This window comes from Geospiza fortis, unplaced genomic scaffold (genome assembly GCF_000277835.1).
Source record: "Geospiza fortis unplaced genomic scaffold, GeoFor_1.0 scaffold275, whole genome shotgun sequence".
Taxonomy (NCBI): domain Eukaryota; kingdom Metazoa; phylum Chordata; class Aves; order Passeriformes; family Thraupidae; genus Geospiza; species Geospiza fortis.
In genome coordinates, this window is record NW_005054341.1 from 20,201 (window position 1) to 34,477 (window position 14,277).

The following is a 14,277-nucleotide window of genomic DNA, read 5'->3' on the forward strand; positions in this document are numbered from 1 at the left end:
TTATGCTTCCAATGGAAGATGGAACAAAAACATTCCAGGCTTCCTATCACATAGCTGCCAGTGCTGTTCTAATATTGATTTTCCTTCCTTTGATGTCCAGTGACTTAGACTTACATGGACACAGGTTTTATATCAATTGTCTCATAACTTGTCTTTACTTTTGCCTGTCAGGTCTCAGAGGAGATAGGGCTGGGAAGGAAAGTAAAGGGGGAATTACAGTTATAGTGAATTCACTTCCAAGAATCCACCTAGAGAGACAGATATAATTTCCAGATGCTATTGCAGGACTTAGCAACTTAACAGGGCATTAGATGTCACTTAAAACTTTTAATCTCATACCAGGGACTGAGCTGCAAAAGAGTCCAAAGAGCAAAATACTGTAATAAAGCAGAGCAAATGCTACTCAATGAGCAAGTTTTCTAGAAACAAACATGCTCAGCAGGTGAATTAGAAAAGGCAGAACAAACCCTTTCACCTCTGGTCAGTTCTTGAAGCAGTAATCTTAGTGCGTCATCAGAAGAAACAAATATTTTCTCAGTGAAAATGTGAAGGAAACACTCCAGCCATTAATGCTTTGACACAGAGAGAGCACTTGATACTAAAAATTTTTAAAGGCTTGGCTGTAGTTGCTTTTTGCAAATTTGGCCTTTTGGTGAAACTGATCTGCATCCAGTCCCACTGCTGTGACCTGGATGAGAGCAGCATCTTCCAAGGAAGCTGAGTGACTGAGCCCAGCATTGTCTGGATGTCACTGTATTTTACCTTTTGTATTTTCTCTCAGCTCAGAAAACCTGGCAGAACCTCCCTTTTCTGAGTTCAGAGTGTATTTGCAGAATTTCCTCTCCCAGACTGGAAGAAAAATGAAAAAAAAAAATGTTTAGAGGAACATCTTACTTAATTCCATCAAATAAAATTTTTGGAGATCTAAATGCATCTCTTTTGGTTTCAGAAATGAGATTTTTTTTTCCAGTTAGCATTTATGGAACAATTTACAATTTCAGTTCAGTTTTCATAAACAGGTACAAAAATTCATAATAAAAAGTATTTTCACTGAAATTATTATATGCTTTTAGTAGAAGAGATGCCCTTCAGATCACTTTCCATTTTTTTTTTTTGTTCAGTAGAGTTCATGACTTGCTGTGTGATGAGGGGACACTGGAATTGAACAGCTTTAACCACGTTTCATTTATCTTTGGGATCATGCTGTAAACAGCCCACATGGAGACACCCAGGCCATCAGGTGCACTCATAAAACACAGGAGGTAACACTCGCGGGGAAACCTGTGCAGTCCTCTCAGACCAAATTCTGGTTTAAGCCTCGGAAGATAAGAGTCAAACTAAGGTGTTTCTGCTGCTCAAAAATGTATTAGCACCATTGGAGGCAGAAAGGCTCAGTATTCCCTGGGGGCTCCAGCTATGAGTTAATGCTTCCCAAACCCCTGCATGTGTTGGCTGAAATGAAGCCAGGGTTTCTTCACCACTGTTATCATATCAGTTTTAATCAGAGTCCAGCATCTGAAGCACAAGGATTTGTTTTCAAATTAACCACATATTGCATCTCTTTGATCGGAAATTTTTACTGCCACTCGTTTATTGGATCCTCAGGAGATGGATTTGGAAGTTTAAAGAGTTCAAAATCAAAGGTTTCAGAGTTCTCTCCCAAAACCTAGAACTTCTCATTGTTAGGTTTGTCTCCCGACTAAGAAAAGGTAGAAACCCTTTTAACGTATTTTAGAAAAAAAGTTATGACTTTTCCCCAAGAACATAATTCCAATCTACACTCGCAGGAGAGCTGCTGGTAGCAAGCTTGGCATACAGCAGAAGAGCTGCCTAAAACAGAAGCAAAGTTTCTTCAGTTTTGCACCTTTTGTGGGTTCTGGTGTTTTCCTTGTAGGTTTTCAGAGATACTGAATGAAAACTTGGCTCCTTGTCCTCGGAGTGGACATGACCTCAGCTGCACTTACCAACACCTGGGACCAGGGCTCTGCCCTGCCATGTCTTTGCTGGGAAGGGATGCAGGGAACAAGGGTACCACAGGCAATGCTGAACCTGTCAACAAGGAAAGGAAAAAGAAGATAAGAATGAAGAGCAAATTCAGCCTTAGGAGAATGGGCACCCCTGATCCCAGACAGAAATAAATGAGGATAATGCCTTTTCCAAGCACTGCCGTAAGACACAGGCTGAACTGTGCCACGGCATTGCTCCAGCAGCCACTGCTCCACAAATAACAAACCCGTCCAGGCAGGGGGAGCCACTTCTGCAAACTTACCAGAAGCACAAAAAGATTATGTGTGCCTCTCCTTCTACCCAGCCAACCCTCCTGCTGGACACAACAGCTGTGCACACCCACACACAAATACACGTTGCTGCTGAGAGAATGTATCACTGAATTCCAATAACCAAACATCCCCAGAAAAGCAGCTCAACACGACCTGGTGTTTTGACCACTTAAAATGCTATAAAGATAGTGAATCCTGGGAGCTCAGGGGGAAAAAGTCCCCAAAGGTGCCATGTCAGTAGATGAACTCAAACTTTAAGAAGTTTTCCTATTATTATTCTCCTCATTAATGGGTAGATTCAGTCTGCATAGAAATTATTTCTTTCCTAAGTGCAGAAACACTGGGGGCCTGCCTAATCTAGCTGGAAAACTCCTGAGGCAAAGGAAAGAGGGAATCTAGGCGAAAAAACTGGCCGTGGCAGTATATCCCATTGGAAAATTCAGGTTTCACATCTGCCTTGGCTGGCTTATCAATAAAACAATAAAAATAATTCAACAGTTGGCTATCCTAGTCTCACTCACCCAGTTGCTTGCGTTAGAAATTTAGCAGCATTAATAGAGAGGTTTTTTGACTGCTGAAGAAAATTTGCCACGACTTACGCTGGTGTACACTCAAACAAGAACTCTGAACATAGTCCACGTTTGAGGCAAAGAGTAAAATGTAAGTGCTTTAAATCAAAGCCATGCTTTGATTTAAAATTCATATATAGATGGATTTTTAATTTGTGAAAGCCCTACACAAGATGTAACACGACCCTCCACAGAATTGTGCCTAGGCCTCAGTGGTGAGCTCCTGATTACTATGGTTCCCATGTTGCATCCAATTTCAGTGCAATTTTGAGTGTGGCCTTCCAACAAAAATCACCATCTCAGCAGGTTATCCTGAAATACATCTTAATAAGTCACAGCCAGTATTGAGACTAAAAGGGGGAAAACTTCTCACCAAGCTGTAACCAGTAGCCTTGAAAATGAAATATTCCTGCTAAATTCCCACTAAATTTTCTCTTGTGAGCAGGCTACATTGAGTAGATAAGAGAGTCACTGCTTCAATTGGATTAAATAATTGCATCAAATTTGATTTACATTCTGAAGAGCTAAAGAAAATAGCTGTTTTTTCATTAGCCATACAACGAGCAGATTTCTCAGCTGGATGTCCTACATTTCTCACTCCTCAACAATTTAGTCCTAATATATCATCCTTTCCTCCTACTTAAATATTATTTCAATCATTTATCAATTTAATTAATAATTGGTTGATAATTGTCCACATAATCTCTGTATGGAGATAGTCAACCCTCTTCTGAAATCTGGTTTTAGGCTTTACCATAGTCTTCGAGGATCTAGGGCTTTTCCCCCTCACAAGAAGCAGGAGTACTTTTTCTGTCACTGTGGAAGTGAATAAATGCACAAAGGTTTAATGTCCTCTTTTGGTCATTGAGTGGTTTATCAATACCACATTTAACACTGTAACACGAGATTTGAGACTACTCAATTTTGGGCCCATCAGACTTGTGGGGACTAGTTAGCATTAGCACCGGATGGATTTGGGTCAGGGAAACCTTAGGAAAAGCCAAAGCCTGCATTCACAGAAAGGTGAACGGAGCACCATTTCCTCTTTCCCACTTTTCTTCACTTTATAACCTTCTCTAGATTCATACGCAGAAGTGTGTAAGTTGTATATTCTTTTGTCTTGCCAAAATCTGTTAACAGAAGTCTATTGTGTGTGTAAACACCCTATCTTTTAAGATATACTATTCAAAATTTCCAGGAGGTAAAGAAAGGAAAAGGTTGCTTTTCACAAGCAAGGACTGGAAGACATAAAATTAATTGCCAATGTTAAGTAGAGGTGAGTCCACATAAGTATGATGGGCCCAACCTTAGGGGTAGGTGACAATTCCCACATTTTAGGGTTAAAAGGTTGCATTGATAAGCAACTCCATATATGTGTAGTAAGGAGGTAAATGACAAAAACAATCCTTGGAATTTCTAGGTCGTGGGCCAGGACAGATTCCAGGCTGTCAAAAGGATTCATGGTACAGCCCAGTCTGGATTTTACAGGCCCAGACTGGGTCTGTTAACTTGGATCCAGAGAAAACAGTAGAGGCCAGGATATGTAGGTGGCCTGTTCTGAGGGACACATTTTCTCCACTGCTGCCACATTAACAATCTGTTCCTAAGTCAGATAGAAACATCCCACCCTCCCTGACCCATCCAGTCTCCTGGACAGAACTGTCCTTGGCATATTCCTTGCTGCCCACCCTCCCTGATTTCCTCCCTGCTATCCTGTGGAATTCTCAAGAACCCTGGGAAATTAAGGCAAGGACTCAACGGGAGACAATTTTGCTGACTACAGTGAGCTTTTATAGCCCCAGAAACAAGTCAGGTTAATGTTCTTTTTTTCTTTCTCCCTCCCTGGACATGAGCCACTCCAGACCTTGTATCTGAATATTTGGTTCTCATGTATATTTATTTACTTAAGAGTGGCATTCCTATTTTTATAGCTTTGAGTTTTTAATTTTCTTGTTAGCAGCATTAACAAGGTTCATGGCATATAAAGCGAGCTGTGGCATTTAAAAAATGTTGGTCTAATGTAACACCAGCCTTTTTTTATATATGTGTTCAATGGCAAACTCCTACTGACAGGCAGAATGCATTTCTATGTCTGGGCAAGTTTATAGATGGTGTTCCCACCTCTGGGCCATAAGGTCACAAATTTGTTTCTGATTCTATTAAAGAAACACTCAGCAATGGTAAGTCTGTGTACTTCTTTTCTTTCTTTCCCTTTCTTTTTTTAATGAGGGGGACTGGCTTATAAGATCCACAATCTTAAAGATACTCCAAGGAATCTGTTGGCTGCCGGGCTTTTCACCCCTGTGCCCTGACCAAATAGCACTGACTGCAGATTTGAGCTTTGTCTGTTAGCAGCCAGATAAGACAGATCTTGGAGAAATGCTGCATGACTGAAAAAAGAACAGGCATTGTCCCCGCCATCTATCCGTGTGTCTGCCCTGGTTTGAGTGGGGTTCCATGGGATTTACCTCTAAACCGAATAGATGTGCAGAAATTACAGATTCACAGTACCTGTTGGTGCTCCTCTTTGCTCAGCAGATCCTCGGTGTGACTCTGAGCACGTCCCCAGAAGGCTTTGCTGCCTGGCCCTGCACACCTGTGGGATGGAGGCAACAACATTCCTCCCTTCCCTGCCTCTGCCTCTTTACAAGGCTTTAGAGGCAAGGCAGGGAGAGATCAATAAAGCCTTTGCAGCACACACATGAATAAGGATATTTACTGAACTCATGGCCAGGACAAGCAGGAAGGTGAATCAGAGGTGGCTGCTGTGCCCTAGGAAGCGGCAGCCCTATTTTTTCTGGGAGTTAGTTCAGGTATGTTCTCCTTTATGCCGTGCGGTTGCTCCAGCTGCAGTTCCTCAGCAGAAGTGTTCACTGCCTCACTCCCAGCCTCGTTCAGCAGAGAGGAGCCACAGTCCCCCCTGGCCTCAGCCATGAAATCCCTTCATGCTGAACACACGCTCTGGCCTTTGTGGCTACAAACATACAGAGCTCATTTCTCATACAGAAATGAGCAGGGGACAGTAGAAAGACAGAGCTGACGGGGTGAAACTAAAGCATGGGAGAGAGGGATTGCTGGTGAGTTTGGAGGGAGGGAGGATAAACTCAAATGTCTGCTGAAAGAATGCCAGCATCATCCATTACTGTCCAGAAGGCAGTCACAAGAAAGCAGAAGGGCAAGAAGTACAGCCTTTGCTGTGGGATTCTTTGGCTTACTGTGGTTAGGAGGATCAAGGCTAGGTATACATGCCTCCACTGAAGGGAGATGCCCTGGAATAAAGCAAGGAATTTCTAGGCTAGGCAAAAGGCTGACCATGTTGAAACTGAGCACAGGAAAGAGAATTTGGCTGCAGAGTCTGACTGGAGGACTTCTAGCTACATGAGAGGACTCCAGGTCTATTATTTCTCTAATTTCCTTATGCCCCCAAGGAAGCTTTTGCTGGAAATTTGCTTCCATTTATGGGAGGACTGGAAGAATGAGGGCCAGACTGTGACTGAGCATCTGGCAATCAGAAATAGGGTTCAAAGGAGAGGAAACTGCTCAAGCAGGATCTGACAGTGCTATTCTGCACTGAAAATTGACCCCTGCAAGCGACAGGCTGCCACTGCTGGTCATTCCACGCGGGTATTTCTGCAAAGGGACAGTTCAGGAAACTCTCTGCAGCCTATCTCCTGTAAAGCTGACCTTGCTCTCTGAAAATTGTCATCACCAGAGATTCCTGTGGCCCAGCGAACTCCTAACTGATATTTTGTGCAGTATCACCTGCCTCAGATTCTCTCCTCTGTGATAAGGATGGGTCTGGCTACCAACAGCAACCACAAAACCATTACTGAACATCTTTGCTCAGAGGAGACACTTCTTCCCAACTAGTACTTTCATTTTTCTATGCTGTATTTGGTCACCTGAAATATAACTGTTTATGATCACCATGAAAAACCTTTACTGAAACAGGTTTCAAGTCATCTTGTTTCTCCTGAGAAAGGCAAGTTTTCTTTGGCTTTGGAAAAATCTGCCATCTTCTTAAACTTTTAAAGAATCCTGACAGAAATTCCCTTAAAATAAAGATATACAGGCAGGAGCAGGTATGTATCTCCCACATAGCACAGGCAGCTCTCCACTAGAACAATCTACTTCAGTTCCTCTGATCTCTATTGATTTGGTTACTGCTGCAAACCACTTGGACACTTTACAGCGTCAATTCTGTGAGAAAAGCAGAAGCGGGTTTAATGTGTTTGTATTTTGGTCAGAAAAGAATCCAAATCAGCCAGGGTGGCTTGTCCATGAGGGACAGGATTAATAAGCAACCAATGATCAACTACTCTGCCCCACATTTAGGCTTTCTACCTTATTAAATAATACAGACATTGTGATTGTTCCAGAAATGCTGGTGAAATGGATTCAAGGTAATGAAGAGCCTGTGACTTTTTTTGGGTTTGGCTGGCATCATGACACTGAGAAAGAAGCTGATCACAGTTTTCTATATAGAGAAACAGCAGATGTTTACCTGTCATGGTTATCCCCACCTACAAGAGAGAATTTTCCATGAATGCTCTGTACCATCAGGTATGTATAACAAAAGTGTCCTGAATATGCGAGCCCAGTGCTCAAACAACAAAATACAGTGACAAGCACTGTTAGTTACTCTTTACTCCTAGCAGCATTGCCTACGAAGCACAGTTTATCTGACAGTGCTGGAACACTCAGGGCTTGCTTCTAGGAGGGAGGGATGAGCACCAGGGCTGCTGTGCACATCTGCTTTGGGTTGGCTCCATCAGCTCCCACAGCACACACTGCAAATCCCACAGAAGTGGCTGCTCTGCAGCACAGTAGCAGAGTTGGAGTGTGCACTGGACCAGATCCTCGAGGGTATAAATCAAAGAGCTGCTCTGCAATCAGCCCATCTGCTGCTCTTTGTGTCACCTCTGGTGTGGGACTCCCACGGAGCACAATCACCCTCCATGGCTTCCTTAGAGACAGCCACAAACATGCCACACACCTCCAGCCCCTCCAGCAGCTACCCCCTGTGCTCTCAGGGATTCTGTCCCTTCCCTCTGCCCTTTCTTCCCTCCCTTCTTCCCCCCAAAACTGGCATCACTCAGCATTTTGGTCAGGAGACCAATTCTCCAAACTGAAAACATCAAAGCATATCTCTGGTTAGATCTCATCCCAACCCTCCCAGTCTGTTGACTTGGAAAGTGAATAACTAATAAGGCAGCATGCCATTGTTTTCTGTTTATGATAATGGAAATAAATTGTTGGCTCCAACTCAGGCACTGATTGTTCCTTTGATATCACTGCCAGGAAGCAAAATAAAATGGATTTTTAAAAATCACCTTTCACAGAGTGCCACAGGCATTTGAAAGACGAGCCTTTTTCCACGTCAAAGGCTCTACCAGAAGTGCCAAATACAGGAGAAGAAAAAAATCCAAATCCTTCACTATTAAAAAAACCAACAAACACAAGAGCACAAGAGAGAGTGCGAGAGCAGGACTGGCTGGGCAGCAGGATGGCCTGGTGGGCTGGCACACCACAGATGTCCGGAGAGTGCTCATGAGGGAGCAGCAGAGCTGCCTCCATGGTGAGGAGCGCTTCCTGAGACATACAGAACACATCCTTTGCATTCTCTCCCCCACTAAAAAAAACACAGGTGGGCTGGATGAATTACTCTGTCTGCCTGGCAGCTCTTAAACTAACAGTAAGAGACTGGGAACCAAAAAGGCAGGGGAGAGTGCTTTGCCCCAGAACCTGAACCACTCATACATCTTGCTCATTTGTTTCTTTCGTGATTCGGGGGTTTTCTCAAGCTACATGAAGCAGCAATTTCATTGTGCCTCCAATCCTTCCCAGCGTTTTGGTACCTTTCCCAGTGGAATTTTAGGGGCAGGCTTTCAGGCGTTTGAATTTTTCTCAGGGTGCTACCACTCCTACCTACCATGTCAGGCATTGGCAGCACTGTGACACACACACAGGAAGGAGGTTCCTCTTGGAGTTTGGAGCTGGATGCAGATCTTACACGATTAGAGCACGGCACTGTTTGCTTTTCATGACGTGCTGCAGTTTGATTTGGCTCGGAGCAGAGGATGGAGGAGAGAGCCAGATTCAGATCTCAGGCCAAACACGGATTTTGGGTTTCAGCTACCAAACTTCATCATGGTTTGGCAAAGCCGCGCTCTCACCTGCTCCCATCATGTGGAGAACACCTGTGATCCGCTGGAGAGGAGGTTGCTCGCGCTGTGAGAAGCTCCCAGCAGGAACACCAGGCTACGAGAGCCTGCTTTGGCTGGCCCCAGCTGCTGCAGGTGGGCTGGGAGTGCAGAGACACTGGAACATGCTCAGAGCAAGAACAGTGCTGTGAAGAGAAGCTGTCAGGAGTGCAGCTTTGGGCCTTTACTTGGTGTCACGATTCTCTGAACCTTTTAATTTCTAGCACTGGGACTCAGATGCACAACAGCAGCAGCACGACCTGAGAGCAGACCAGGAGAAATAAGAACTGTATCACTTTCTACAAAAGCCTGCTTTTGAAATGATCCCCCACACTGCCTCCAGCCAGCGCTCTTGGATATTATTTTTGAAAGAACATGCTAGAAGACCCTTTTTTCCAAAGCTCAAACCAATACCACAACTTAAATGGAAAAATATCTGTGTGACAAGCAGCGTGGCCTCCTAAATATTAAGGCTGTTGGATGTGGATTTTAGGCCCGTGCTTGGCTCAAAGTGCATCCTTATTCTGCAAAGCATTTAAGCAAATGATTACCTTCAAGGCTGTAGTACAGAATGGAGCAATTTCACTGGGACTTGATGAAGTCCTTATGACATAGGTGCTGTTCTGAACATAAAGGTTTGAAGGGCTCCCACCAAAGTACCCTGGAATAAAGTAAAGACTTTTGATTGGCTTCAGCAAATATTCAACCAGGTCCTAATTTTTATACTTATTGCTAGCTTACAACAGGATATTTAGAAAGAAAAAAGAAGGAACTTTTTTTCTCCAGATAATACCATCTACTCTATTTCTGAAAATTAAGGGTGTGATTACTGACCCATAAGTACTTTATGATCACACTTTGGTTTGAACTTTTATGAGTGTATGTAGGTTTACTAACTCTAGCACTGCCCAGTAATTTATTTCCCAGGTGGGCTACGAAAGTCATCTGGAAGAAGGCAAACAGTGTCTAAGGGCTTGCTGTGCAAAGGGGTGATTGTGCTAGCTGGATTTGCGCATGGATGTTTTTGGAAACAGTTTTCAGAGCAGAGACTAAGTTTTCTAATAAAATAAAACCTTTTCCTTTAACCCAGAAGCAGTGCTTCAAACTCTTTATTTATTTCATTGAAAGATTGATGATTGCTATCTGCTGCTCTTTTGAGGACAGAAAATGAGTTCAAAGGCAGCAGAAAGCTATTCAGACTCCAAAAGTTGCTGTGACAGAAGTTTGAAGGAGCTCTGAATGTCTCTGCAACCCTGTCACCCTTCTCTCCCCAGAAGACAATCAGCCTCAGGGGCTTGCACACACTTTCATGTACTGAACAGTGTGACCCAGAGCTGGGTACCCCCAAGGGCAGCACAAAAGTTTCAGGTGCCAGAGGCAGCTCCTGTGTGCTCAGGGACTGCCCCTTTGCTGGTGAGAAAAGCTGTCAGTGGTGCTCACCTGAGGCAGCTGCAGATGCTGTGGCACTCAGCAGGGCGACTCCTTAGTCCTGTTTGAATCCCAGAGCACCAGGGTTTGATTGGCAGTAGTGGCACACCTGTAAATCCCTTTCTGAACATGGATCTGCCTTGGCTGAGGAGACAGAAATGAAACATCAGACCTGAAAATGCAGTCAGCATCCACGTTCTGGCACATGAACTATTAGGGATATTTACAGCTCCCTGGAGACCAAGGGAGTATTACACTGTGCCATGCAAATCCAATATTAAATGAAACTTCTGCTTCTGCAGCTGATGTGGCCTCTACTCATTCCACCCAGCAAGTTCTGGGAATACTTCAATGCAAAGAAAAATCTACTTTGTTCTCTTAAAAAATCTCTCTTTGGCAGTATCTCTGAAACTGCAGGAAAGCGATTCCCAAGGACTCACCTCCTGGACACAGCACAGTTCAGATTGCTGCGACACTCATGCTAAAGTTATCTTGGTTTAACTTGAAAGCAGCACCTCCCTGAGGACTCCTCAATTCTGGAATGAGCAATGCATTTCTGTGTTCTGTGAGAGCCTGGATTATTTTTAATCTTCTGGACATGTTACAAAGATCAATTTATAGTCTCACAGAGACAGTAAGGACAAGGGTTTGCGGGCAGACAAAATGGGGGTTGGATGTTGTTGATTAGTGAATATTATTATTTCTGATTTTTCAAGGCAACTTTGACTTCCTTGCCCTGCTTGCTCCATTTCAGAAGAAAAAAGTGGTGGGAACTGTCTCAGATGCATGGACTGCAATGCAGCCATGTTCTCTTAGCCCTGCAGAGAGTTTGACCCATATCTTACAAGCTGAGCAAGTGCTCACAGCTCTGGACAGGTGCTGTGCACTAAAAAAATACAGAAGATAATAACAGCAAAGCTTTCTTTGACTCCCTCTGTCACCATTTTATATATACCATAATGAACTATGCCAATGACGTAGTTTCCAAATCATTTCAACATGGAAAGGCACCTTGCTTGTAATTTTGAGACATGCAGCTTGATAGCATTTCCCATATTATGCAAGGCTTCCAATGAAATAGCAAGGACAGAGTTTGAGCAAAACTACGGTATGTGCTTTGCATAATATTCAGCTATGTGTATTTTAAAATTCTCTATTCATTCATGTTGCAGACCCAGCAGTTCCAACATGTATCACAGAATACTGCACAGACATGCAGACTGAACCTGTATACATTTCAGAAGCCATAAAAAACAGTGAGCAGAATCTTCTCCAGATCTACTTAAATCTCACTTGAACCTTGATTAGTAAATTGCAATTCCTGACACTTAAAGGGACCTCAGTAGGATTGTTCCCTTAATTTTGGCAGATGAAAAGCAAGAACCACAGAGTTTTGTGTTATTTCCAACTAAAAGAATCAAATGGCCTAGGTTTGCCCAAAGTTTCACAAACACTTCTGCAAGAAAGCATGGCAGGGCACTTTTACAAAATGCTGGCAATGCCCAGAGTTCCACACTCCTGAATTTAAAGCTCTGCCATGGTTTTTTTTTTAACTTCCACCATGATTGTTTTCATATCTTTGTAAGCATGGCCAGGACTTTTTAGATTGGATCACTTTCTAGGAATAACAACAAAGAATTTCAACTTTTGGAACAGAGAAAGGCTTTTTCTTTGGGAAATGTCATTCCTGGAAATGCCATTCACCAGTGTTCTTTCCTGGCAGGTCCTGAGGGATCATTCCCAGTAAGGGCTGAGATGAGGTGATACTGTGCAGGTGGCAAGCCCCTCAACTGCCATTTCAAACCACATGGGTCCCCTTCAGCTCTCAGAGAGGCCTCAGTGACACAAAGAGACATTTAGAAGTGTGGCATGTCACTGGGTTATGCTGGAATTTCTGTGGGGATTTACTCAGGTTCTCCAGCTCCACCTTGCCTGTTTGTGTCCCCATGGAGATGCCCAGAGTCTGGGGTGGTGGGACAAGGCTGTGCCTTGCCTGGCCTGTGAGCAGGAGGGGCAGCAGGGTCATTTCCAAAGCTTGCTCCTGATCTGAACCATGAACCAGAACGGAAATGCCCATGGAGGTGCACCGTGAGTGGGGAGATCTGCTACAAACACATAACAGATGATAAAGGCTTCAGAAACATACACAAAGAATAAAAGTGACACTTTCAAAACCAGGGTCAAAGCAGGAGCCAAACGAGGATTTGCTCACTTCCTCACCATTGCTTTAGCTAGACTACTGCTATTTCTTGAATTTAATCTTAAATCTTGAAAATTCATAGCCTTTCCTGGACATCTTTTATGCCATGGTTAGCACTCTGTAATGTTAAAGGTTTGACTGTTAAAATAAATGTCCCAGCTACAGACACCAGTGAAATGGTGAAGTTCTATTCCCCGAACATCTGTAAAGCTTTCATTTTCCCTCTCCAACAAAACCAAGATGACCTTCTCTTCCCCTTCCCCTGAGACTTCTCTTCCTAGGGCTCATGGGGCTTTCTTGGCCTGTCCTAGCCTCAAATCAGAAGGCAGATGGATTTTCAATATGAGCTTTATGGTTACAAGTACCCCCTTCCCACTAAAATACTGAGGATTTCTGTGGTAATTCTACTTCCAGCATTGTCAAAAGTACGCAAAAGCCAGGCTGTTACATGTGAACACAATTTAAAGGGATCAAAATCCAGAAGGGAGTTTTTTTCATAAAGGCAGAGTTTTACTGAGGTATGCTATGGTCCAGAATTGGACCCTCCTATAAACTTGTGTGTCTTCTCTTGTGGAGGTCAGTATGCTCTTCACTGAAAACAACAGCCCCTTCTCTCTCACCCCGCCTCTAATAGCTCAGATACTGCCAGTGGCATTTCAATTCCCTCAATAAGAGCTCTGACAAGAGCACTCAGAGGCTTTGACTTCAGCTTGGCCCAGGGATCTTTCTTGAAATGATCTTTTACACATTTCACAGACTGGGCATTTCAAGAATCTGTGTCTGCATCAAAGAGGTGCAGACCTCTGTTCATCTAACGAGAGTGAAAAACCCACTACCCCAAGCTGACACGTCACCTCAGAACCTTGTTGGTCTCCTTCAGAAGGATCATTCTTCGCCCAGAGCATCAGAAAAGCAATCATGGCTCAAGAGTCCAGAGATGATGGCTGGAGCCTATCCAAAATGGGGCCCTGTAGCCCATGTCCTGGCTGGGTCCCCGCGGTGGACCCTGGACCCACTTGCCATGTTTGCAGCAGCTGTGCTCGTGCACTGCCTGCATGAGGGTCCCTTGTCCTTGGCCTCATCTGGGGACAGCCCTCCTCCTGTGCTCCCTGGCAGCAAGGCTCAGGCATACCCTGGAAAAAGGCTGTTTGGGATTCTGGCTGCAAACACAATCCTTGTGCCTTCAGTCCTGGCAGCGGTGCTGCTCTCCGCTGCTCTGTGCTGCAGGGATGACAGCTCTGTAATTTTCTTATAAAGCAAACACGCTTCATTTTACCCCTGACAGCAGGCAATCCAGGGCCAGCAAATCACTGGCAAATGCCTCCTATATTCATCTCTTCAAGTGTTTTGGCTTTTCTTTACTTTTAATTTGCCTGGAGGCAGACATTTGAGATAACAGCTGTTATGGTGATATTATCAGTCAATCTGGTGTCAGAGAATGCCAGGAAAATGCCTGTGGAGAGGACCTCTTGGGTTTTTTGGTTTTAACTGCTCTGGGGCAAATCCACTCCTTTGTCAACATTCTGCTCAAAACATGAGAAGAGAACATAATGGGACTGGTTTCTACTATGGGATGACGAAGAAATGCCTTTTCCTGC

General features: G+C 43.9%; 1 long non-coding RNA gene across 3 annotated transcripts in view; it reads right to left on the bottom strand.

Annotated features, from left to right (window-relative positions):
* LOC115948024 overlaps nt 1-14,277 on the bottom strand; it is a 34,417-nt gene that overhangs the window by 6,491 nt on the left and 13,649 nt on the right. For all 3 annotated transcript variants that reach the window (XR_004081877.1, XR_004081879.1, XR_004081878.1), the window contains exons 10-15: nt 10,492-10,623; nt 9,603-9,712; nt 9,025-9,311; nt 5,360-5,444; nt 1,865-2,049; nt 763-849 (exon numbers count right to left, since the gene is read on the bottom strand). This is a non-coding gene — a long non-coding RNA (uncharacterized LOC115948024). The remainder of the gene's footprint in view (nt 1-762; nt 850-1,864; nt 2,050-5,359; nt 5,445-9,024; nt 9,312-9,602; nt 9,713-10,491; nt 10,624-14,277) is intronic.